Below are 27833 nucleotides of genomic sequence, written 5' to 3'. Positions count from 1 at the left end.
CAGCCACCTGTGGGTTGGTATGAATGAGCAAGAATTTTGTTTAGTGGTATTAGTGAAATATGCCCAATAAAACCGTGACAGTTGTTCTCTGCCGTGGAAAGGTCAGGTTTCATTCCAATTTAGGTTGCCTTTCAAACAAATCCTTGGTATTAGCTACAGCTTTAGATAGTGCAGGGATTGGTGGGAACGCTTTGTTATTCTCAAGTACAGGCGCTGAAGAGTAATTCAGTCATTACATATTTTAATACAAATTACAGCTTCCTGAGTAGCAGCTATAAATAAGCTCTGCTGCCTTGTGTGGAGCAGGCAGATGAGCATTGTGCTCTCTCAGAGCAGCCCCATAATTGAGAGCCAGATGCTCCTAAGCTCCAGCCCTGATTCTGGTCTTCATGTGCCTGCTTCAGTGATTGCCTGCATCAGTGAGTTGTAATTAATTAGTTAGTGCCTGGGAATGTGCAGAAGGTATAAAAGCACTACAGAAAGTATTTGAGGAGGTGTTTTGTTGCTCCACTTCCTTCCCATCAGTAGTAGGTAGGGTGACCTGTTGAAAAGCACCTCGGTAAATATATGTTTCACAAAGAAGGGGTGTTAATATTTGTTCAATTTTCTTATTAAGTCAAGTATGAAAGTGAATTGTTAAAGCTTACAGTATTGGACTGTAATGAAATTATATCTTTTATTTATTTGATAGGCAGCTAATGATGATGTGTTCAAAGCCTCAGCCATCAGCTGGTGCTTTATGTTGATCTCAGCTATTATTGTGATGTGCAATGATGGTGATTTTTTTTCATCACTATAATTTTTATTAATAACATGAAATGCTACCATCTATGGATGATGATGGTATTGTATTAACAATGAAAATATAGTGTTTTCATTGTGGCCCAGAGAAGCCAACTGCATCTGTGTTTTAAATGAATGACTCTGTGCTAGGGAAAGGACCAATCATGTTCACTTATCATTGGCTATTTTTAGGTATGTTGTAGATGTATCGTATACTTCTGGAGATACAAAAGACAGTAACTTCATCTTTTAACAAGGCTGTTTCTTGCATTTCTAGGAGTCATCAAAACATTTAGTGAAACATGAATGCTGTGGTTCTCATAGGATTTAGGAAATATGAATTAATTTTAGTACTCTAACATTAATATTTCTTGGTAGGCTATTAATCACTTGACTGCTAGGTGTTTAAAACACAATCTTTCAAACAGGAGCTGTACAAGGAGATGAATGTGGCTTCCATCTTCCTTTGGGCAAACCAAGCACAGCTCTTCACCCAACCAAGCACAATGCAGGGATGTCTGGTGGCTGAATGTCCTGCATGTGAGTAAATAATAGACAATGCAAACAACTCAACAATAATGTAGCAGGGATCAAGTTGCAGCTGCTGAAAGCATTTCTGCCTCAAAAGAGAGAGAGCTGCACATGTTTGCTGTCCATGGCCCAGCTCCTGGTGCAGGTGTGAGCCAAGCAAAGCCTTTCTGCTCCACTGCAGCAGCACTGCTCTGGTGTTTCCCTGTTTCCCAGTGGCATTTCCATTATGGAGCTGATTGCTTGGTTTCAGTCTCTGAAGTTTCAATACTTAAACTTGGAATGTGAGAGCAGCAGGGTTGCTTTGCTGGTAGCATGGAGGTGTGAGAGAGAAATCTTCCTTTTTTTTAGCAGTTGGGAATATTATATTAAACACTTCACTTCTTGGGGAGCAGTCTGTTTTTGTATGGCAAATCTTTGCTGGACGAGGGAAGTGATTTTTATAGGGCAGCAGCTCTAAACCTGGGCCATCAAGAGTGAGTAAACAATGTTTATTTATACAGCATTTGCTTTGAAAACGGAGGTGCCATCTGTCTATTTGCCAAGACACAGGAGTGGCACTGCTTTTTTTGGAAATACTGGGTGTTTATATTCCTTCCTCGTGTTTTAATTTGCAATAAAATTGCTTTTGTTTTTTTTTTAGAAATGAGGTATGGGCTGTAAAGTGGACCAAAGATTTCAGTTCCGATTTGTGACTTAGCATCACTGTCTTCTCCCTCTTCCCTGGGGAATATGCTAAAGCAACACTTCAAATTGCTGTAAAATGTCAATGTGTCCCAGAAAACCCACCCTGCCTTTCTGAGCACCAGTTTCTTTAGAAAGAAGGTGAAGAAGGGCTCTATAACCTTGGGAAAATGTCACAACATTTGAGCTTTGTGGGTCCATTCTCGAACTTTCCTCTGATTTGTGTAAGTATAAATATGAATGTAGTGAAATATCTTGCTGTACATTAAGATGTTAAGAGAATCCATAAATCTATCCATCAGGCTGAATCTCTTTCAAAAAACTTAATATGGCTTGGAAATATTTAGGAAAAAATGGTGTATTCTTCGTTTTCCTTTAGTTTTACAAAGCATATTCTAAGTCTGTGAAGTCCACATGTGGAGTATTTGGATTCATTGGTTGGAGTTGGGGGATGGATAAGGCAGGGTCATCAATTTTTGACTGCACAGGAGTGCCTGTGTGAGATTAGAATATTTGATAGACAATAATCCTGAGTTGAATGTAGTGCTGCATTGTTATGAAACTTAAATGAGAAGATTACTGTGTTATCAAATCAAGTGTGCCTGACACTGCTACAGTATAGTTTAAATATAATGTGAGTCCAAAACCTGTGGATTCAGAAAAAAACCAGAAATTTTGCCGTCTTCAGTCCTCTGCACCTCTTATTTCTGTTGTGTGTGCACTGTGCTCTTATGAGGTTTTGATTTGTTTTGTGTTTTCCTGTTGAATCTCATCCAGAATGCTTGACTGTGTTAATGACTCATGGAGTACAGACCTTGTCTTTCAAATGAGTTCTGTTTTGTGGGCTGCTGAATTCCTAGCAGAGCACATCATTTTGATTCATTCAAAACTGATATTTAGTGTCTTTTCTAAATCAAATCAGTTTCATAAAAAGGTAGAGAGTACTGAGACTTAGAGATAAGACCAGAACACTAGATTTTTTTTCCAAGTTAAAACTCCACTCAATACTTTCTCAAAGCTATAAGAGTGGGGAAATTAGAATGTTCTATTTGAGTTTTTCCTGAAATTCACTTTCAGTAACCCTATCATTTATATAAAACTTTTTTTCCTTCTTTTTGGAGTTGAATACTGCTCTGCTCACATGTGAGGGCTTTTTGTTCAATTCTTGTAATACTAGTCCTATGTGAGTTAATCTTCATATTGTCTGTAAGGATAAATGTTTCTCTATAAATCTTGCGTGCACCTCTACCTTTAAAGCACAAAATGAGCTCTATTTGTAGATTAATTGGTACCCTTTCTCATACAAATGACAAAAGAAACCTGAAGTATATTAGTAATGTGATGGCAGTACTACTTCAAGCACAATTACCTTGTCTTAAATTGAAGATAAGCAGAATTGCAGAATTCATTCTAGCAATAAAGGCCACTTCGAGTGGAATTAGGAAGAAATTAGAGGAATGTTTGTGCAAATGCGTTCTTGTAGGGCTTGGCATGCTTTTTCATCTTGGGAGGCATGTGGAAATAACAGAAGGAAAAACAGAGTGAGGTTGGTTTTGGGGTTTTTTTTTTGGGTTTTTTTATCAGAAGTAGTATTCTGTAGTTTTGACTCTTTGTGGTTGTGGTGGTTTGGTCCCTCGAAACCAGATCTTGAGGCAAGAGGCATCAAATCTGGTTATCACACCTTAATTGAATATTAGTTTTTTCTGTTTGGATGTATTCCAGATTGAAACCAGGCAGTACATACCCCAAACTGCGTCTGGAAGGTCATTTTTTCAAAATCTTTGAACAGGCTATTTTAACAAATGGCCAACAGTGGATTTACAAAAATGCAAGTTACAAACCTTTATCAGTGTCTGTGGATGGAAATTCAACTGTGGGATATCTATGTGAAGCCAAAGTTCTTGTGTGCTAAATTATATGTATTTAAACTTAGTGTTTTTGTCAATCTAAAATATAAACAGTGTGGATCTGCTTCAGTTTCATGTCCGAATTTTGTTAGCGTTCCTATCAACTTGAAATTCTAAAGGGCCATAATGAGAAATTAATTTGCAATCATACAGGGAGCTCAAACACGGTTTAAAAATACCAGCTGAATCACAGAAATGTGAACTAAACCCTTTGTATAAGGATGTGTCTGCAGAACTAATCCAGGAATTTCCCCGACAATAATCTTATCCGCAGGGTCAATAACCTCCTAATGTCTGTGTGTCACACTATTTTTCTTCTCCTAAATCAGGGGCTCTTCAGGATGTGGTAGATATTGCCTGTCTCGAGGCAAAGAACTGGTGATCAACTCTCGTGCAAGGTCTGGAGTAGGAGGAAGAGTCCAGAGCCTCCTGCTCTGCTTTGCCACTGGGGGTGACAGCCTCTGGCTCTGGAGTGAACTGGGAGCTGCCAGATCTCACAGGGCAGGCTCAGCTTTTGGATATTTTGGATATCTGGGTGATATCTGCTGCTTTAAAATCCTGTCACAGCTGAAATCAGGCATTTCTGTGTGCCCCTGGCTGCAGCTGGAGGTGGTGAGAGGGAAGGCTTTCCATCTAGCACTGGGGTTTTGGGCTCTAAGCTGACCATCATGGGGATTTTTGTTAGAGAAGGACTTTAAAGAGCTTGAGAAGCATTTTCATTGCATGATCAGAATCATAATATACAGATACTGTGACTATTTTAGCAAACTTCTGCTGTGCTGATATTGTGTGCTGCTTTTCATGTTTCGAAAAAAGGTTTTGTTCAATTAACTGCTCACGTTAAGCATAAAGAACCCTTTGCCTCAGAGTCACTCCATCAAAAACACTACTGATGGGGAGGAGAGGTTAAAAAGATAATGATTGCTTTAGATTTCTTTAAACTGTAAGAGCAGATAGCTGTCACTTGAATTGGGGAAGACATTGTGCTGCTTCTGCCCTCTTCTCATCAGGCAGCCCAGCTTTGGCAGTGGTGGGATTGTAGGTGGGAGAAACACTGAGCATCCTTCATAAAAACACCACTGGGAGGTGTTTGCTGTGGCAGGGGAGCTCATTCTGAAAGCAAAAAGCTGTGTGTGCAGAGCTTTGTGTAAAGTCAGGGGTAGGTGCAAAACCTGAATACTGCTTTTCTTCCCCAAAATTTCATCTTTCATCTTATTTCCTACCTACTGTGGGTACAGCCTTTGGAGCTGATGGAAATGTGAATAAGTTGAAGAAAAAGCTATTAACTCTGAAAAATGTTACGTGTGAAAGCAGTGGGGACCACTGGCTGTGAGAAAGGTGGGGTTTGAAATACACTGAGAGAAAAACATTTAACAAACATGGGCAAAGAGAGAACTGTTAGAGAGAGGAGTCCCAACATCTGTGAGTCCTCTGATGACCAGTGCCAAAATTCCTTTTGAGCCTTGAACCCTGCACCAGAAGAGCACTGCTGAAGGTTTGATTTGTTTTGGGGTTTCTTTTGGGGGAGGGACAGATGTTTAACCTGGCATCCCATCTAATTACCCATCAGACTCCTGTAATACTTAAGCAGAAGGAAAGGACTTCACAAGTAAAAAATCTAAAATTTAAATGTGCTTAGATTGGAGGTGCAATTATCAACCCAACAGTTTGAAAAAGTTCCAGGGGCCTGATGCAAAATCTGTTAAGTTTAAAGGAAGTCTTTAATGGGCTCTGGATTATACCTTAAAAGAAGAGACCTACCATAGTCTGCATATTCCCTCTTCCTCTCAGTTTCCTGATTTGGAAAACTTAACACTTTGCCTCTGTCATTTGAAGTAAAAGTTAATTCCTTTATAATAAAACCACTGGAGAGAACAGTACAGATTTAGGTGAATGAAGAGGTGTTGTGTTCATAAAGCTCTTTCCAGTAGCCAGCCTGGGTGGTCATCCTCTGTTCTGGAGAGTTCTACTTTGTGCCACCATGTGGTCTCACTTGTAGGTAGAAGACTGGACAGTGAAGGAAGGGGTTTGTTGGTTTTACACCTACTTGCTGTCTTGGTAGAAATGCAAAGTGTGACCTTCTCTGTCTTTGCTGCTGTTAGTACCCTTTGTCTGATATTGTGTGACTTGTTGATTCTCCTCCCATTTGATATGAAATGTTGATATCCCCAGCAAGGGAACCCTCACAGAATCCTCGGGGTCACCATAAACAACAGGACTGCATAGGCTTGCTCCATCTTTTTAAGAGGTAGGCATTGTAATTCTGGGGAGGATAATCAATATTCTGTATTTAGGTGATTTGTTTTAGCAGGATCCAAATGCAAGGTCAGATAGAACAATCATAATTGTAACAGCATAGTTCCACATACTTCTAGAAATAGATGTCTTACTATCTCAGATCGAATCTTTGAACTTGGGAGTGGGGGGGTTGTGGTGATTTTTGGGGTTTTTTTGGGTTTTTTCTGAGGTTTTTTGTTCTATTTCAGCTGTTTATTTCTTTTGGGGATACTTTGTTTGTTTTTTATTAGACTGTATGATTGCAGAGATACAAACAAAAACATCCCGAATGCTTTTGTTGTTAGTGGTAACACTGAGCCAGTGCTCTTGAGGAATAGCGATGGCTCTGACTGGAGCTTCCTGTTGCTAAAATACACATCAGTTCTCACCTGTCCTGGAAGATTCTGCTTCTGGAGACAGCGAGACATGTTAGATTTGTTTGTGTTTGTTTTGTTTGCTTTCATAAAGCAGTCTGGAGCTGTAAACCCATGTGTAATCAACGTTACATGACTTTCCTGTGAATGGCATAATTACATTCACATGCCAAGTGTGAAGTGCTTTGACAGCCTCACAACAAAATTCATTCAAAGCTTTGAAGCAAAAGAAAGAGAGGAAAAATCAACTATTGTCTTTTGGTGGGAATAATAATGTCTGAGGCTCCATTGTGCTTATCCACCAAATTCAGTGTGGAATGGTTTTTATGTGCAATAGGCTGTTTACAGCGAGCCATTTAAAATAATAGCCCGTGAGACCATTCCCTGATGCACACTGCTATACCTGGAGAGCCTGCCAGATACCATCAGGAAAATGGACCATAAAAGCAATCCAAAACCTACATTCTTAGTGGAATTTATCTGATAAATACCTTGCTAAATCCTAAGTGTTTCATTCATCTTTTTTAAGTGTGATACACTGATCTGCTTATCTGTTTAGCCTCCCTGGCAGCATTCTCTCCCGAGGTTAAAACACGTAAGGAAGACACATCCATTCACTTTAATAACTGTTATCTCCCGAAGAATAAGAGCTGCAGAATCATTAATTAAACATGATCTTGCTGGGGAAGGGCTCCTGATGAAGATGTATGTATGGCTCACTCGGTGTCGGTAAACTCTCTTTCAAATACAGTTTTTCACGTTTGACCATTTTCAGTGTCAGGTAAAAACTTGTCAACAAAAGAGCCTGTGTATCTAAAAAGCATCATTTGTAAGAGACATACAACCAATCCCTTTCACCTCCTGCTGCCATCTGTAACACACAGTAATGGAATTATAGCAGATGAATTGTCCTATATTTTTTCATAGGACTAGAAGCTGGGAACATTTTTTGCTGTCAAACTCTGTGAAAGATAGAAATTGTTTAAGATAAAATTTCTGTTTAAACACACTACTGTGGGATTTCAAATTTTATTTTAGTGCCACTTCAGAAGAAAATAACAACAATTCTAAGTTTTTCTTGAAGACATTTGAAGAAAATTTTCTGAGTAAAACAATCTTTCAGTCAAAATCAAAATATTTCTATGTCAAGTGCAATATAAATCCCAGTGTCTTACTAGAAGTACCCAAATGTTTGATATTGATGTGTTTCTGATGAAAAGAAGCCGCATTTCTGTGAAGTATATTTGAAGTCAGAAGTGGTTTCATCTTCCTTTTTTCTTTGCCTTATATTTCACCTTATATCCTCGATTCTTTCTTATGTAGATGTCCACCTTCTGTTTCTTAATTTCAAACACCTCTGCCTTTCCTTTGAAGTGTTTTTTTCCCCATCTATAAGATATTTCTCACAAACTTAATTAAGTAGACCTTTGTCTTCAAACTCCATGACTGGGAGATACCAGAATCTACACTAATAGAAGCATAATAAAATGGAGGCACAGAATTTTTTAACTGCTTGAATGTGTGGAAGGGTAGCCATGTACTCTGTGGTTATGAACAGGGTAAATTTTCCCCTCTACCTCTATCCAGTTTTAATTAATATATCCCAATATATGTGGTAAACTGAAGGCCTCCTTTTGCTTCTCTTCAAGATAAGTAGTAACTAACAAACACCCAGAACAAACTGTGTAAGTTTATCAACACAGCTCAGTGATGCTGGATTGCTTAAAATTTGGGGAAGACAAAGGTATCATCCATTAATTGATACCATTCCCAGAGTGTCCCCTGACAAGGTGAGCAGAGGCTGCCTTGTGTTCTGTTCAAGGTATCCTTAGGTTACCTACCTGGAACAAGCATTTGATGTGTATGTGAGTATAAAGCTGTGAATGGTTTTAGGGTAGAAATTGCTAATTCTGGCCAAGAACACAAACATCTGACACCTGTTCATGAGGATTTTGGCAGTAGCTCCACGGCTGGATCCATGGACCAGCACACCCTGTCTGCTCCTGGCTCTGGGGCCAGGTGCCATAGGAGCAGTTCAGTCTGGTTCTTTTTGATTTCCACTTAAAACACAGAGATGCTGTGTGGTTCTGTGTTCCAAAGTACTGTCCTTAGACTCTTTCTCAAATACATTCTACTCTTCAGCAGCAGTACTGGGATTACGTGAATTTCTTGTGGTCAGCTCTCTGCTACAGTTATATCAACCTGAGCAGAGGGAGTGGTTTCCAAGTAAAATTGGAGGTGCAACCTGGCACTTCCAGAGAATCTTTTATCAGGGGAAGGCCTTCTGCTCAGTGGAGAATGAGCAGTAAAATGGGGTAAGGTAAAACAAATACTCTAAAGTAGCTGGTGAGTGAAACATCAGCTGATGGGCTGTGGTGTGGTGCTGAGGCTCCAAATTTCCACTCAAAGATTTGAATCTCTCCATTTGCAAAGGAGTGACCTAAATTTGATAATGTCTTTCTCAAGGCTGACTCACAGACTTTGAGGAAAATCCTCCAGAGATCCTGGTTTCTGTCTCATGTAGAATGTGAATCATATGGAAAATGTAGCAGAGCTGTGTGGGAGCAGCTATTTGGTGCTGAGATAGGATGCTGAGCTTTATCCCTTCCCTTTGGGAGCAGATGCCAGATCTGTGCTCTGAGTGACTATCTTTGGTACATATGTGAATCTCCAAAAGGGCTCATTTATAAAAGGAGCAGAATATCTGATCTCAGATCAGTCATGTAGATCTAAGGGAAGAATTTTGCCTTGAGTGTGAATTAGTCTCAAAGACAAAATTCACAGCAGCCTACTTGTTAATGAATTACAAAGTCTTTACTTTTAAACATTTTAAGTCTTCTTAAGTTCCCACAAGGAGCTCATTATGCTTTGCACTTGGAAGAAAATGGAGAAAACCTAAGTGGTGCTTTGGAGGGTGGGGGAGTCTGGTTCCAGTAGAGATGAAGTTGGTGCAATTTTACACATGTAATGTAAATAAAGGTACTGATAAATAGAGCATGCACCATAGGTAGCTGCATGCTCTAATCTGTGATGTGATGCATATTTATGAATGTGAATATAATTAAAAGCTGGTGCTCTAAGTGTCAATCAGCCCAATTTATGCACAGATCATTAGAGGAAATGCTTCTCTTGAAATGGCAGAGGATGTGCAGTGTGGACCTCTGCCTGCAGATTATATGATTTCCCATTTCTTCATTTAGAGCTTTCTTTTATGGCTGGAGACCTGGAAAGTCCTTGAGAAGACATTAAGGATATATTTATCTAATTAATTGCTTTTAAGTCTTGAATGTGTGTGTGGGTTTTCAGGTGGTTTTTTATTTTTTTCCTCTTCTTAATGTAAATTGCAAAACAACAGAGGCATAATTAGTTGGAGGATGTGTTCACAAACTTTTGAGATAACTTAAAAACATGCAAGTTCTTCAGTATCAGTAAAAATTTCACAGAATGTCTAATTTGCTGAAAATACTCTGGAAAATTATGATTTTGATGTGATGATGTTTTCTCATGTAATAGTGATTTCAAGGAGATTTAGGGCCCTGGTCAGTGAATGAGGTGGCACATTATTATCAAAGCACATCTCAGAGGATATTTGGATTATTAGGGTCTCAATGGGAAGAGATATGGACTGGAAACCCCTTGAAGCTTGATGTGGACAATGTTCCCAGCTCAGTTTATAGCCACACCTGTGAGGGGGAGGATGCTGATTCTCCATCCTTCGGGAAATGCTTTCCCTGGATCAGAGGCTGCAGAGCACATGCAGCTGGTACCTGTATGAGGCCAGCCTGTCTGCTTATGGGGGAGGAGGGAATTCACCTCGCACATCTAAAATTATCTTGATTTTCATTGCAGCTTTGTAGATCACCTTTAAGAGAAAGCAGAACGTGAGCAGCTGTCCAGTGAGTGATTCTGTGCCAGCTGATGTGGAATGTGAGGTCTTTTATGTAGCTAAATGCAGTGATTTAAAACATCTGCCCATATTCCTGTTTTTCCTATTTGACTGTGGTTCCATAGTGGAAACTTCTTAACGTGATGGAGACTTTTTATCATGTAGTATCATATTTCCAGAGTTATCTTTTCCTTCATTTTTAGAAGCAGTTATGTATTTTATTGTGAATGATAGCTTCTATCTTTAACAATTTTGGGAATATATTCTTATACAATCTAAGACTCTTTTCCCCATTGTGTCTGTTGAAAACTTCTTGTATTTTTGTTTTGGGTTATACTGTTGGGGTTTTTTTCCTATGGGAAAACAAAGTGTTAGATACCATATTGCACTGACAAAGATGCATATAAATAGAGGAATAAATTTACCTGCAGAAGTAAAGCAAGAGTAGTTTACAAGTATAATTCTAGGGTTTTCTTTTTTTCTGCTCTATTAATAACTGCAGTTACAATGTGAGTGTCTTGGCTAAAAAAAAAAAAAATTGCTAATCCTGCTGTAGGATACATGCTCCATTTGTATGAGAGTGTGGATCTGCTGTGTGTTTATCCTGGGACGGGTCTGATCCCTTTGTTTACTCAGTGCCAATGCCGGGAGCTTGTGGAAAACGTTCCCTTGCCCTCAAGATGCAAAGGTCAGTGTTAACTTCTGCCCACAGGGATGGTCTAGAGAATTAGGGTAGGCATGGGGTTCCAGTAAATCCAACTAAATACAGCAAGACCTTCGATTTGCAGCTTTTTTGGCGAACCCTTGGGTGGTTTTCATTCTGGCCATGAAGAGAGTGTTGTGCAGAAGTTGTTAGTGAATCATTTCAGCCCAGCCAAGAGCTGTTCTGTGTGTTGGGATCTGCGGTGGGGATCCCTGCTCAGATGCCCAAACACAAGTGTTCCCTCTGTTAAATGTTGTAGCTACAGAATAACTTCTTCAACTGACCTAATCCGAACCTTGATCATGCCCAGGTTTGCTGCTGCTCATAGCAAAAACTGGAACACCCTTCATTTATTCTTTTAATTTGTCAGTTTGAGGATATATTACCTTTTTAACTTTAGGGAACTCTTTTTAAAATTTCTTCATATTTAGTTTGTTAGAAGCTATCCATTTGCTATTGATGTCTAATTATTTTTTAGGACCAATGAGTTATGAAAATATTTATATAGTTAATCAGTTACATTATTAATGGATAATGGCTAAAAATATAGTCACTTTATAATTATTTATGGCTTGTAATCTTTAAAGGGTTATAGGTCTTTAACTGCCCAGTAAAACTATAGAGAATTTACAGATCACTTTTTATTGGTATTATAACTTAACTACTTCTTTGAACTTTCATCACTGATGGCTGAGACTTTTCAAGGATGACAGTATCTATTTTACCTTTTGGCTATTACTTTTAAGAAATCTGTAATGTGAAAGCAATATATAAAGGTATTTAGGTAACAGATTGAGAAATTGAAATAACCCAGAAAAATTATAATTGAAGTTGAAAAATATTGATATAGATACAAATAATGTATTGATATAGAAAATATATAGATATAGCATTTATATAGCATGTAAATAATATATATATTTCAATATTTATGTTTGTATAATATATAAATACTAATAACCAGAATAATTTCTATTGTGATAACAGACTAACACAAAATATCTCTATAGATGCATTGGAAAATGGGAAAGTAGGGAAAAAAGCCACCTGGAATTTTAAAATATGAGTGAAGAAAAAGCTGGTGTCTGCCTAAAGGAAGTCATGTCGGTAGAGGTTATTCCTTTGATTCTTCTGGTTATTTGGGATTTGGGAATCTCCAAAGATTGTTATTGTGCTGTTACTGATGTGGTAGTAAATATATTTTATAGTTTTCTGACTTATATCGCTATGAGTGAGGAAAGAATGAACGCTGAGGGTTGATCTTCCAGTCCTAGGAGCAGCTTCTGGGTCCAGTTTACCACCAAATGGGTGTAAATTGTTGAAGTCTTTGTGGCCACAGGGCTGTGAGCAGCAAAACCAGGAAAACGCTTGCATTGAAGAACTGGGCAGAGCCACTACTAACCCCAATTAGGTTTGGAGTAATTAGAATTATTCTCATAACTAGTTAGACATATTCTTGCACATCTTGTTGGGTTAGATCAATTGTAAAAAAAACCTTGCAAATGGAAATTTAGTAGCTGGACTTCTTGGTGAAGCAGCAGCTGGTGCTGAGCAGGGCACAAATCTCTTGTGTTCTGGGGCTGGAGGAGCTTCCATTGCCCAGTGATGAAATGGAGATAGAAACCCTCGAGGTGGAAAGAGAAAAAGCCACCTGTATTTGCAAAATTCTGTGAGAAATGTTTTTTCTGTTCTCCCAATGGTCCTAAATCCAGCTCTAACATGTTCTGTTAAATGAAATTCAAAGGGTCATTTTCTCCCAAAAGGTCACCTAGGATTTTACTGTTTGTTCAGCTCCAAGTGTCTTATAAAATTAGCTCTGTTCTGTCTGAGAAAAAAAAAAAAATTATGAATATGAAGCTGCCCATAAAACATGGTTTTCAGCTGAGAACAACAGCACAAAAATTTACTTGAGATAATTGTGTGGACTGTCTTCTTCAATTACTTTCAATAAAACTGAATATTTGCAGTTCATGTTATACCAGCACAGTCCTAACCTGCTGGGCCAGATTCAGTTTTGAGTTGCCCATAAAATAGTCTGTGCCTTCTTTTAATACTATTTCCAATACCATTTCTCTAGCTTTCAATCTGTACCTCGAAAAGCAGCTATAGATATATGTAATTTTTCTGAGCACTAAACCACACTGAGTTTTCTAAGTAATAAACCACACATTTCACCTGAAGCCATCGAGTAGGTACAATGTTTATGTGAGTCTGCAGCAAATTCCCTGTGTGAAGGCTCTTGTTCTCTGAAAATCTTCATTCACCAGGCCAGTGGCTGTGCCTAGCTTTATGGTGTGTCAGACTGCAGATGCTTTCCCTGCACCAGGGGCTTGTTTTGGTGTCCATTTGCCAGGTGGAGGCAGAGCTTCATTAATCCATGGGATTGAGGGAGAGGGGTGGGAAATGATGTTCCTCCAAGGCTTTGATCTCTTTTTTGTTAATGAGCTGGTTTGCACCTCAGCTATTAAACTGTTGGAGATTTTTTTAAAATTTTTTTCTGTGAAGTCTGCAGCTGATGTGAAAACAGCCTAAATTTGGAATAATACAAGCTAAGCCAAGCAACATTTTTCCACCTTCAAGTAATAGATTCTATTTCCCTATAAACTCCAGTGATTCTTGTTGCCTATTTCTTTCCTTTTGCTTCCTCCTGCCATTCATTCCTTTCCTTCCTCTTAACATCCTTGGAATATGGAAAGCATTTGGATTTAGTAGAATGACTTTTGTTCTCAGTTTTAAAACACAGCTTCTCTCTCTGCCACCCATGTGCTAACTGCATCAATTTGTGGTTTTAACCTTTTCTAAATACACACACCCACAGAAAATCCTGCCTGTTGCCCTTATTTTTGGGGGGCTGCAGGCATGCATGGGTATTCTCAGATCACTGAATATAATTCCTGTGTGGTACTGGAGTCTCTGCATTAACCATTGTGTTGTAGGTTGAGGGAAATGAGTTCAGGTTCTGCCTTGGTTTTGTTTTCTTACCCAGGGAAATAACATCTCCTTAACTCTGCTGTCTTCTCCTCCATTGAAGGTTGTTGATGTGTACCAGGGAGACATTGTGCCTCCTTCTGGGTAGCCTTTTCCTGAATAATTTGGCCCATGTTTTTTTTCCTGTGAAAAATGGAAATCTGTCAGGAGTGAGATGTTTAGCAGAGGATGACAACATTTGTTTTACCTGCTCATCTGTGCAGCAGGGTGTCAGGTTGTCTTATTTACCCAAGGATGATGTGCACTCTCTAGTTTTGGTAGTTAAAGGTTTCCAGAGTTTATTGTAATCTTGGAGCCCCAGCTCTGAGTGTGGCAGCTTCAAAGTTCAGCTCTCTGGTGCAAATCCAAAGCTCTGAACAGCTGTGTGTGAAGGGCTGGTTTAACAGCCCCCAAAGGTGCTTTCAGTTTTGTTGACGAGAATAAATAAATAACATTACATAGGAAATAAAATTAGGTTTAGGCTCTTTCCCATATCTCATGTCAGGAGAAAAAGTTTGGTATGCAAACTTTGTATAATATTAAGTGTAGCAGATCAAAGCAAAGGTGTGAAAAGTTTCATATGGGGCTATTAGAAGTTTTTTATTTAAAATTCAGATGGCGCTGATGTGTGTTGAAGGTTTTATGGGGTTGAGGGACAAGAGTTTGTTGGGCTTTTTTTATCTTTCACAGGTAAAGTTCACTACAAGCTGGAAACAAATCCAGCCCAAATCTTGCCCTTCAGAGGGTGAGCAAAGCATCACTGAAGTCACATGTCATACAGGTGGAGTCACTGACTGGCAAGCACATTCTGCAAAAATGCAGTTTAATCTCACCCTTTAATTGCTGAGATGAAGAGTTCAGTTAACCCTTGGTGAATTCCCAGGGCCTCCTAAGTCCCTGTCTGTGTGTTGATTGTAGACAGAGCCTTGGGCAGCTGTCCTACAAACAGTGCCAAATGTAACTCAAATCAGGTGGATTTAGTTCTTCTGCCTCTAAAAGCCTCAGAGCAGAGAGGGGAGCAGAGCCAGGGACTGGGGAAGGAGTGTTTATCCATGCTGACAAACCTGTGCTGGCAGAGAAGGTTGTTTCTCTCTACAGCAATGGTTAAAAATGGGTTCATGCTTGCTTGGCTCTATTCAGTGCAAAGCAGTAGGTGTGGAAAAAACCTGAAATATTGGAGAGTGGAGATTAGCAGTCTAAATACTACTTTTTAATTATCAGCACAAAATTAGACATTAAATAACACAGGAGGCATTCACAGGTATCAGTATTTTTCCTTTAATTTTTCTGGTCTGATTTAGTTTTGATATGCTTAGCATCATACTACTGGTACTGTTTTTTCTTCCCTTTTCAATGTCTTTGATTTTTAAAATGTGGATAACTTTTTGCACACTGAACTAAAAGCTATAAATCTATTCCTTGCTGAAGCATTGTAATAGTCCTGCTCTTCTGTCAGTGATGTCAATAATGCTTCAAGTTAAGACAGTCAAATGGAAGTCTCTTAAAAGAAAAACAATAAAAGAAAAAAAGGTGCTCAGAACTCTTTTGATCCTCATTCTTAGTGTATGTTTGAAGTTTGGAAAAAATCATTGAGAAATAGAGATCTCTATCTCTATATTACTGTATCTTGCAGTATGAACAGGATATACACTAAGTCTGACAGTTCTGATTCTCTGTGGTTGCTGGGTTTGGTTCTAAGCAGCTATGTGTGCTTAATCAAGACTGCAGTCTTCATTTTGAGGTTTTGGTGGCCAAATGTGTGATCTTTATGTTTGGGGGGGAATATGTCACACTTTGGCAGTTGACCATGCAGAGGTATTTGAGTTAGAGGCATATATTATGAACAAAGAAAAGAAAATAACTTGCATCCACTGATCAACATAGTATTTTAATAAGAAGACCAGTACAGTATAGCAGTGATAAAAGGAAAAAGGTATTAAGAAGGTGGGGCAGTGTGAGGCAGAAGGAAAGGTAATTAATTAATTAATTGTCACTCCGGTGCATTACTTCCTTGTAAATCTTTTCACTGTCAGCTCTTGCAGCCACAGTTTAACAACATCATAAAAATAAATAAGTAACCTCATACTACACTCAAATGGGAACCTCATAGTGCACAACACAGACCTAAAGAATCTGATTCCTCTGAGCTGCCTTTCCTCCCCCAGGAGACCTGAGAGAGCAAAAGGTGCTCAGACCATTTCAGCATTTTTCTTCACCATTCACCACTCATTCTTTGAATTTTTTTTGTTTTGCCCTCTCTTTGTTCCATCTCCTGGCACTTCAGGCAGAGGATTTAAAACCTTCCCAACGCAGTTGCCACTATTGGAGACTTCATATTTTCAGCACCCTGTCAGCATAATCTTAATAGCCTGATGCTTATAACATGCTTGTAGAGGTGCTAAGTGGTATCACCCAAAAGAGCTCTCTGTGTAGGCAAAACAAAAAGAAAAACTTCTCCATTCTTCAGGCCAGAACCAGTATTTACACTATCTACACTTTCCTAAATGATCTCTCAGCATTCATTGTACATGCACTGTAAATACTCCCAAGCCTGGGAGCACAGAAGAATGGCAGAGGTAGAGATTATCAGATGCATTGCAAAGCTTTTGTTCAGCTGTCAGACCATCTGAATGAAGATGGTTTGGTGTCAGGCATCCTATTACAGCTCCTTCATGCTTGGGCTTGTTGCATTTGTTCCCTGGGTGAAGCTGGCAGGAGTCACTGCAACGTGAACAATCTTGCACCTGGAATCCTGAGCTTTTGCCCAGGAAATCTGCATAGAGCCACTCTGTTAGTAGCATGGGGTTATTATTGCATCCTGCTTGGCTCATGCTAGTATTGATGTCATTAATATTGATCACAGGTTAGGCTTCTGTCTTCAAAGCAAGATAGTTTTAATTACGGTTGAAATCCTCCTATGTACTTTATACAGTTTTACTTTGAAGTTCTAGTGTTTCTCTGGGTGCTGTTTTCACATCTGAATACATTGTCATGTAAAGCCCACTAAGCTGCTTCGTGCCCATTTATTGCCCTTCAGAATTGATTCCGTCCCCTCAAGCATTTCCTCATTTTTTTTGAGCGTGTGCCTTTTTAGACTTTACAAGATGTGTTACCACATTAATCACTATAAATTCCAGTGTGTGCTTAAGGTCTTTAATGTTTGGTCCCAAGAGGCTTCACATATAATATGTGAATTAAGTGCTCTTTAGGCACTGAAAAACGTGCAGAATAAAGACGTTCTGCAGAACTTGAAAGACTTGGAGAAGTGGTTTGTGCTTTGTAAGTGCTGCTCTGCCCCACATTCCTCTGTTTGTAGCAGTGCTTTTGACACTTTCTTGGTAAACTTGGCTTCCACGTTGTGTAATCAATTTGAACATTCATCTATGCCTGACTGAAAACTTTTGATAGATTCATCTTTTACAAAATAAATATGATCGTCCTTAACTCCAAAACAAAAAGTATTTGAGGGTCTGAACTGTGTTTTACTCCAGTGAGATCTATAAAGTCGGGTGCTCTGCTTAAAACCAGAGCAGGACACATCAATCAGAAATGCAGATACTGATTTGCAGGATATTCAATTAGAGACCTGTTTTAGAGAGGAGAAATGAACTGAAAATCCAGCTGACCACAGTGTGTTCTTTGAGAATTCATTACTTGCTGTGTTGGAAAACTAACTGGTCAAGGAAACCTGTCAGGGTTGCTATTTCAGAAAAAACCGCTTGCCTCCGTCAGCACGGCTGTTTAGATAAACCGATCACTTCTCTAATCGATTCTGAGTGCTGAAAAGTTGCCATGGATACAAGATCCTGCAGCAATCAAAACAGAAGGTAAGTTTAGAATTGGAAGTGACAGATTTATTCATCACATACTTAACAAGCCTTTGAAGGGAAAGAGAGAGTTTGTCAGAGTCCTTAGGCTGTGTATAAAAAGATTGTGGAGAAATACTCAGAGAATTGCCAATAGGCACTTGAGTTGGAGAGGACTGGGTAATATTTGCATTAGAACCATTGCACAGATGTGTTTGCTTGAAACTTTTGCTCTGGATGACAAAACCATCAAAGTCTGCAAGCCTGGTGTCATTTATCTTCAGTCTTGGCAATAAATGGTCAGCTGCAGATTTCTGTCTTGGTGGTGGAGGCTTTCAAACTGTTCCAGGCTCAGCTTAGAAGGCAAGGAATGCAGGGCAGCCACCTCTGAAATTGAACTTTTGGATCCTTCTCTCATTCTAAGCAAATTTCAGAAAGTGGGTTTTCAATGTCCCCCACTAAAAATTGCTAGAATTCTGCAGAAGCATTTATTGTATTTCTGTGTGATCCTGCTGAGCTGCCTTCTGCTGTCCTGTTTTATAGTTTTCTGAGTTTAGTGCATTTTTCAGCTGAGTGTTGTAGGGATGTTACCCCTGCATTTATTGGTGATGCCATGTTGTGCTTTGGTACACAGGACTCAGAAATTCACTCACTTGTATGAGTGAGATGGGAAACAAAACAACAAAATCTACTTTAACTGTGAAAGGTCACAGAAGTTAAATTAAAATGACCAAAAGGAGATGGTAGTGTTGCAGTTCATTTCATTCTCCTGGGTAAGTTCCTTGCAGTCTTAGAACTGTGCTGAAATTAATTTTCTCTCTTAGTTCTTTCAAACTCCTCAGCAATCACCTCTCCCCCTCCCACTTCTCTAAACTGAGTGTATATTTAATAAGAGGACATGCAAAACCAAACTCATTTCCTGGTTTCTCCTACATATAAACATACAGTGCTAATTGAATTTTTTTGTAAATCCGTGTTCACAAAAAAATAAAGCATGTTTCCTTAGTTCAAAGCATGTCTGGGTTGGAGGGTTTTGCGCTCAAATCAAGAAACCTCTGTGGCATTATATAAACATGCAAAGAAAGGCGGTATAATTGAGGGGATTTCTTTTTAATACTTTTTTTGGTTTTCTTTTCAACCTGAGGCTTCCTAGTAAAACTTTTCCTAGTAAATTGAAAAAAAAAAATCAATCTAGGAGATTGAAATCCGCTTGCAAAAAGCTGAGAAAAAGCACTCAGTGAATCGGTGTGCAGCAGCCCAGCAGTGCTGAGCTGGCCTCTCCTCCCAGGGAGGTTCTCTGCCAGAGAGGACACCAGGCAGGGCTGCAGAGCTCACACTTGGTGTTTGAGTGTTCCATCACACTGATTGTCCCCAAATCCATGTGCTGTGGGGCTCAGTCACGTGCTCCCTGGAGATGCTCTTCAGCATGAAAAGGTTCTCATTTCGCTGCTTTCAGGAGTGCTCTTGCTTTTGCTCAGCGGTTCAGCTTTTGCACATTCTAGTGTGTGTGATCACAAAAATGAATTGGTTTTCCATAGAATCTAAGCATGCATGATTCAATGCTTATGTCTTCAAGTTCATGTGAACATTGTAAACTTAAACATTCCACTACTAGAGATAAATAATGAAGCAAATAATATTTGTTTTCAATTTAAGTCGATCTGGCTTGATTAGTATACTATTACATATCTTTTTCTTCAGTGTTCTGAGGGGTACAAATTAATAAAATCCATCTCACAACAAAATGAAAAAATTTTCTCAAAAATTCAAGATTTTTTTTGCTACTATGAAGCTAGTGCTATTCACAAAAATTTGGGTGGCTGCCCAATATTCTTTTGCAAATGCTCAATGCTCCAAAGATATGCAGACGAGTGTGATTTATGGCTCTCTCCTGTATCCTGTGAGTCTTTCTCCTTTGTTTCAATCACTCAGTCACAGAGGAAGAACACCACCTTATGGCCTTCAGAATCACAAAAAATGAATAGCCAGCATTTGGTGGAGGGCCTGGGAGGGATGGAATCCCCAAAACACCTGGAGCCCATTTGCCCAAAATATTAATCCTAGGAGTAATTTCTAAGAATTTTGCGAAGGGTAAAAGAGAGTTTAATGCTCCCAAGACAGTTGCATGGGTGTCTCTTAAATTATACCTTTTCTTGTTTTCCAATTTTGCTTCAATAAATGCAAAGAATTATAGTTATAGTTGTCCATTTCCCCTCTGCAAACATTTACCAGCTCCTCCGTGAGCACTCTTGGTACACAGCCAACCTTGTTATTATAAACTAATGTTTTCTGGGGTGTCAGATGTAAGTGAAGAGAGACAGTGTTTAAAGGTTATTTAGACAGACAGAAGTATTTTTTTTTCTCTATTAAAACAGGTTTAAGTAGATATTTTGCTCTGAACCAAGCTTGCAGTCTTCTACAGAATTTCAGTTGTGAGGCTGCAATATTTCAGGCTGCTCTGCTAGACCAGATCTGTCCATATCCTTCATGTCTGAGGGGAGAGGAACCATTGCAAGAGTTGATCTCAGTCTTTCCTCTCAGCTCTCAGTACTTTATAAATGATCGCATATTTATAAATAGAATGTTACATTTCCACTTATAATTAAGAGCTTTAAAATTTAATACCTACTAAAGGAATGATGTCAAAAAAAAAATCTGTATTCAACATATGTTGAATATCATATGTTTGAATGTCAGTTTTCTTGAATAAGTAAAACGTGAGAGAGAATGTTACACTTGTCACCATGCATAGCATGTAAGGAAAATACTTTTGTATTATTTGATACAGGTTAATATTCACATTATATAATTAAGTACTTTTACCTCACTACTTAGATATGCAGTAATATTTCCTTAGTTATTGCTTTCAAACCACTAAAATTTGAAAACTCTGAATTTACTTTACTTTGGCAATGCTATGGGTATGATAGCCCCTTGATGTCTATACTATTTTTTTGTGTATCCTAAGTGGACTTCATTAAATGCTTAAAATAAGAGATCTGAGATCAAAACTAAATTTATTCTCCTTATACAACATACAATAAACCCATTTCAACAAGCAGCAAAACTAAAGATCCTATTCTGGGATGTAGTTTCATGAATTACCTAATACATCAATTACATCTCTACTTCTTTTTCATGGAAACTCATGATCAGCTTAGATTTAGAAGAACTGGTATAGTAAAATATTTCTAAAGAGAGGGAGGAAATGATTCTGTACTAGGGACTGGACTATATTTCCTGAGAATGGAATGGAATTGTTGCTTGAAAACCTCAACCTGAGGAGTAACAGCATCCTTCTTGCCTTGGCAGGCTGTTCTGAGAGCAGGGGCTGAGGTGGCTGATTTGGGCTGAGGTGGCTGATTTGGGCTGAGGTGGCTGATTTGGGCTGAGGTGGCTGATTTGAGCTGCAGCCCCTGATCATGAGTTCAGACTCTTGGCCAGTTCTGATTGCAGGTTTGGCAATGAGGAGAAGGCAGAGAGCTGCTCCATTCAGCTCCAGGGTCTGATTCTGCACTTTGCCCTCTGCAGGAGGATGCTGCAAAAGCCCTGGGAGTTCTCTGGCCATGCTGGTCTGGGGCTGTTGCAATAGAGTCATTTTGGAATGGAAAATCCATCCTGACAAATGAGTGAGCCATCTATTAATTCTGCCAGGGCTGAAATGAATTGCTCTAAAACTAGAATCTCTAAAGGTATGAAACTCATTACTACTTCAAGCTGTCAACTACCACTAAAGTCTAAATTTTTAAACCCTTTTTTTTTTCCTGACACTGATTTCCTTTTTGGGGTGAACTTATTTAATGCTTTCTGCAAGGCACTGAACTGAAACCTGAGTTTCTAGAGTTTCTCAGAATTGCAGATCCTGGTTAACAGCAGGAATGATGCTCATTAGTATGACATTATTTTATTACCAGATAATTAGGATGAAAATGCTAATTCAGATCTTGATCACTTTGATAGCAGCTAAGAATGAAGCTGATAATTAGGAACTCTAATTTGTTAAGTGGGTATTTGTTCACAGAGCCTAGATTGACTACCAAAAAAGATGTCAAAAATAGTTTTCTGCTTTCACTCTATTTTCATTTTGGTGGTTCAAAACCACTAAATGGAGATGGAACTGATCACCTAAATTTCAGGGGAGTAAAATTTGGTTGGCATATGGAGTCACTAAATAATTATTACCCATTCGACTATCAATGACTAATTTTATATTTTTAAGATAATATTGATGGGCTTTTTAACAAAATGGATCAAAGTATTTAATTCTGGGGAAAAAGAAATCACTAACACTATGGAATATACTATGATGTAAATGTAAAGATGAAATTTAGATAAATTTACCACTCAATGCTTCAGCCTTTCAAGCTAATTTTATACATTAAAAATTGTTTTGCCCAGAACTTTTTCTTCTCTGTTATGAGAAACATCTCCTTTGAATCTCCTGTTTGAGTTATGCTGGGAACATGTGAATTATTCAATATAAGATATTGTGATCTGCAAAAGTTCCAAGTTGTTTTGTGTCTGGATGTCCAAGGAAAGTCTTCACTGGCCACTTCCCTGTGTAGATTTCCCTCTTCACTGACTTTTCCCAGTGCTCAAAACGGTGTTTTAGAATTTTATTTATTCACAGTTAAGTAAGGAATGGCACATACTCATATCACTTTAATTTCTTCCTGTTAAAGGAGGATCATAAGAATTCCTCATGATGCTAATTAAAAAAATTAGTTCATTTGTATAGATCAATTGTTTGCTGTTTACTCTCTGAATATTTAGCAGCAGAAAATTACTGGCAGGAATTGTTACTGACACAGCAAATTTTAAATTGGCACTAGAGAGCATTTGTGGGAAATATGTCTCACAGCTGGAGGAGGAAGATTGAGTAGAAAATCATCACCTTAATGCTCTGTGATCTGCATGGGTAAAGAAATCAGCATGTTTTGAATGTCTAAAAAATTAGGGAAAAACAGGCAGCAGAACAAGTGGCTTTTACCTGCAAGATAGCTTTTAAACAGCATGGGATTGCAAGTAATGCAATCATCTGATAGGGAAGTCCTAAAGAGATCTCTTTTCCTCTGAAATTTGGTACTAAAAAAAAGCAGGTGACAATTTCATAGCTGTATGTAGAGGCTTAGTTGTTGGATGATTATCTACAAGTCAAGAGAAATAAAAAATTCAATGCGATTGAACATATAGCTGAGGCACAAAATATATGCTTGTGAAGTAGGAAATATGTCACATGAATGCAAGTATATGAATTAGAGTTTATAGATTTTCATGCACACTTTCTGTATTTTTGCATCAAAGTCATTGCTAAATCACAAGTGTAAAAAGCATGCAAACGCCTTCTTTCCTTAAGGAATAAGGTTTACTTTTCCTTTCTCTTCCCTCTTTAACAATTAGTAAATGCAAATAATAAAAGAAAAATAAAAATTATCTTGAGATAATGAAATTAAAGAAATGTTGGACGAGGGTAACTGGAAAACTTGGAAATGTATTGGGTAGTTTCAATGTATCTGTGGCATTAGAAGACCACCTTTTTGTTGATTTGTTTTTCTCCTGCCTGAACGTTATCATCTCTATGTCCTTTTGACAATATGAGCTGAGCTGGCTGAAGCCAGCTGAGTGCAGAAGTGTTGTTTGCTGCTGCTCACACAGGACAGCTGATTTATCATTAGAAGTCCAAGTCCAACTCCTCATTGTTCAACTGAAAAGAAGAAACAATTCTTGTTTGGCTTTTGCGTCGTGCGGTGTGAGGTTTAATTCCTCTTCTCTCGTTCCCTGAAATACAGAGGTTTGCAGGATATGCTCTATGACTTGGTGAGGTTGTCTGCTATAAATCTCCTTTCAGTGCAAACTACATCTAGTCATTATTAAGGCTGGTGGTGGCTGTGTTTACATTGGAAGTACAGAACTACTGAAGAATTTCAAGAAAATATTGCCATACTACTTGTGCTTTTTGTGGAGCTTGATTTGTTTTCATTTGGCCCTAGATTTTTTTCTCCAGATTTGCTATACAGGCTCTGAAATTCATTAATCACATGTTAGCTCTGGGGTACTAACCCCAGCTTCATGAGGGGGTGGAAAGTGTGGAGTGAGAGACAGGATAATTTTACTCTTGCTTATAGCTCTTAGGTAAAGCAGTTCTTAAAGCAATAGATTTTTTTTTCTCCCTGTTAAGTTTCCTAGTCCCTTATTCTCACCATTCTCAACAAAAGGCTAGTTCTTGGTTCCCTGAGTTAAACTGAGCTGGATGCCAGAGGAGTTTAAAATTTTCTGCATGCTAAAATTGAATGAAGTGTGTTAATTTTCTTTGCTAAATAATGTGCTCTGCTGTATGTTTCAATCTGTCTTTCATCTGACTTATTAGGCTTATGTTATCGGTGCATAACGAATGTACCAAGATATTTCTCTTAGAAATGATAACTAAATAAATAATTCAAGTAGTCAGAAATCAAAGTTCCTGTGGGTTGCCTTGTGCTTTCTCCTCTGGCAATCTGACACCACAGCAATATTATGGGTAGGGAATGCTGCTTGGGAATGATTGACAAAGGATTTAACTTCTTCTACATGAGCAACTAAAGATTGCCAAAATACAAAAGAGCAGCTAATATATTGTGATTTGCCAGTAGACCCCCTAAAACCAACATCAGAGGATGAAAACTGAAGAGAGCAACAGGCTTGAGCTGTTTCAGGGCAGGAACTCCTGCACAGGGATTAGGGCTGCCCTGCATCCTGACAGAGAGCATCTCCTGGAGACTGGTGTGGGAATCACACTGCAATTGGGATTGAGCTAGGATATTCAGTTATCTTATTTAAGATATATCTATATTGCAGTGGAGATGTATCTATATCATCTATATGTTCAAGTATAACCTTCCCTTATGCAAGGTATTTTGTACCACCCCAGTAAATCAGAAATCTGCTGTGATGTCAGCCATCTTCAAATCCACAAATTTTCTATTAAACAGTGCACCCTGCACTTGTAAAACATCTGAAAGAGCCTGGTCAGTGAACACTGGCCTCTGACAAATGCTGTTAATGGGGATGGTCTTACTAGAGTGATTTTTCTGAGGAAAGTAATATCTAGGCATAAAACAAATGTTCATCCTGTGTAATTGTTTAATGTCCAAAGTGGCACTAAAAAGCCCTCTTGCTTGCAGGCTAATGGTCAAGTGCAAGCACAGGCAGCGTGGTGAAGGACAGAGGATGGGAAATTGGCCGTTGTGGAATGAGAGGGCTGACGTGAGAAGCAGAGCATTTCAGTGAGGATGTGAGAAATACATGTAATGACTTCCTGAACTGCTGCCAGATCTAACATTGCTGATGGTTTTACAACAAGAAAAAGAAAGGATAGCAAATTAATATTTTCTGACAATACTCACATTAGTATTATAATTCTTGGGATCTATTTGTGTAGCTTTGTTTTTAAATTACAGCAAGATTAAATCAATTGAAAAAAATTTGGGAATGTTTTTGGTGATTTTCTGCATTTCTAGGTCTTTTGATAAAAGGAGGTAAACACTGTATTACTCCTCTTGAAATCTATTCTGCTCCAAATTTCCCACCTACTACTTTGTAGTTAGGCTGTCAGAATGTTGCTTAGGACATAAGTTAGATACTGAAATATTGCTGTTGATATTGTAAAAGAATATGTATATAGATGTGTGTGTATATATATATGTGTGTGTGTGTGTGTGTGTTAAATCTCTTATACACAGTGCAGGTAAAAACATTATCTTTTTTCTTATGTCTTTTTTGGAATGAGAAGATGCTGTAAAGAGACTTGTGCTTCTAAGTCTACTTCAACAAGAGTGTCTCATTTTCTTAAAACTAATGGATCTTCTGAGGAAATGAAATGCAGCAGATCCTGATGTTTTACCTAGCAATGAATAATTCATATACAATGAATGGAAGCTAAAATACCTTCCTTACAAGTGAAAATACAAACAACATTTTCCCCTTTGAAAGAAGTGTGTAGCTACAGAACTTGGAAAACTATTTGAAACTTATCAAATACCGTATAACAAATAATAGTTTTATTTCGCATTTTTTTTCTTTCAACTATACCTGTTTGTTACTTTTGTGATGTTCACACAAGGTGGATAGAATAATACTGTAACTCTATCACAGCTCATGTTGGTGTTTTTGTTTCAAAAAAAATCCCTGTGTTTTCCAAAACCTCTTCTTGATACCACAGTGTGAGGTGGGATGGCAACACAGACCTCAGAGGATTCAAATGCCATTTATCTGCATCATGTTGTTATCTACAGACGCTTTTTGAAAATGCCCTTTCCTTACTTGCTGATTATGATTATAATTCACATTAGAAGGCATTTGTATCCTCATATGTCTCTCCTAAACAAGCTTTTACAAGGGCTTCTTTGGTGTGATTGCTGATGTCCTGTGCTGCTGGGAAATGAAGTAATTTCATGTCTTACGAATACTTGGTGCGGGATATGCTATGAAAAATATCCTTAAAAAATCTACTGAAAATACTTATGAAGTATTTGAAGACCCATAACTCTATAACTGACTACCACAAATTATATTAAAGAAGGAGAATGAAAAAAGTAATTCTTTTGCTGATGGAAGTTGGCAGCTGTATCACTCATTTTCTTAGTGAAATGGATTCAGCGGAATTAATGTTGGACATAAAACTTCCTTTGAGAGGCAAAACTGCTTAAATTGCAACCTTACAAATACGATAGGTCTTCTGTAGGAATAGGAATGAAGATTTCTAATAAAATACAGGCTTAACTGGAAAAGTGCTTTAAATGTGTGCAGAAGAGGGTACATCCATTTCCAAGAATCAAACCTGGCACTCCTGTGTCTCAAATCCCTGCTTGTGGGCAAACACATCCTCTGGGCAAACACAGCCTTTGCTCATGTTTTCAGTCTGCAGAACTGATTTTCTTCGGAAGCACTGATTTTTTAATTTTCGCTTCAGCTTTTGCAATTCTTTCTTTCAATGTAGATTGAAATGTTCAGACTTTCAGCTGACAGTGCAGCTGTCCTGCACACCCCAGCATGGCTCTTTTCCCATGAACAGGGCATTATCCTTCTGTTCTCCTCCAAACTCAACAACCATCCTTCCCATGTGAAACTGCTGCTTCCATTTCAAGAGTGTTCCTCACCAGGTACTGAGCACTTGCCTTGCAACTAATATTATTTTTTCATTTAATAGTGAAGCAACTAATTTGCCCAAGTGTCTTATTCTCCCTTTTGTTGTGGAATAACTTTGTCTCTTTGGAAATAGGCATTCATGGCAGGGTAAGTGTGTTTTATACAGATCATGCAATGATATCTGTATTAAAATAATTAGTTTCAGCAAGCTGCCAGTAGGCACAGAGAATTGTGTGCATTTAGGTTAGATTGCTAGCATTTACATGAGCGTTTGGACACTTTTTCCTTTTGGACAAAGCTTTCTAAGATTTTTTTTATTGTATTTTTCAGTCAAACATACTTTTTAATGTTATTGATAGACATTACAGAATTCTCTTCCTCAAAGGGATCTTTTTGAATTTGATAATTTTTTTTTTCATTATTTCTCTTCTGACTTTTTAAAATTTGTGGGAGGGAGGGACTTAATCAGCCAAACAATAGTTTTTATTTAGGTAATTTACATATAACTGAATCAAAATTGCAGTTCTCTGTCAGCTTTCAAAGGCCATGCCATTATGTCCCAATATAGATTCAATGTTTAAAAATTCAGACTGGCTCTGAATTTAAATTCCTGGTTTGGTTTAGTCCTTGACCAAACTGACCCATATTAAAACTTTCTTCTCCAAGTTAACTTTCCCATCTTCCCCTTGGTCTGTTACTGCATTAACATGGCAGCTGCTGTGTTCACTCTGCCTCACTGAAACCTGAAAGCACCCTGCCTAAATTCAGTGAATCTGACAGCTGGGGAGCCATTGG

The 27833-nt window shown here is 38.3% G+C and overlaps 1 long non-coding RNA gene across 2 annotated transcripts; it reads left to right on the top strand.

Annotated features, from left to right (window-relative positions):
* Positions 1 to 297: 297 nt before the first annotated feature.
* LOC146433386 (uncharacterized) lies at positions 298 to 25693 on the top strand. Of its 2 annotated transcripts, none has more exons than XR_014853942.1 (3): positions 298 to 419; positions 1212 to 1323; positions 25076 to 25693. It is a non-coding gene; the product is annotated as an uncharacterized LOC146433386 (long non-coding RNA). The 2 variants fall into 2 exon arrangements; XR_014853941.1 differs by having other exon boundaries at positions 321 to 531.
* The last annotated feature ends 2140 nt before the right edge of the window (positions 25694 to 27833 follow it).

This window comes from Lichenostomus cassidix, chromosome 9, assembly GCF_008360975.1.
Source record: "Lichenostomus cassidix isolate B80296 chromosome 9, HeHo_3.0, whole genome shotgun sequence".
In the NCBI taxonomy this organism is placed as follows: Eukaryota; Metazoa; Chordata; class Aves; order Passeriformes; family Meliphagidae; genus Lichenostomus; species Lichenostomus cassidix.
Note: the sequence above shows the minus strand (reverse complement) of the source record. Positions and strands in the feature narration are given on the sequence as shown.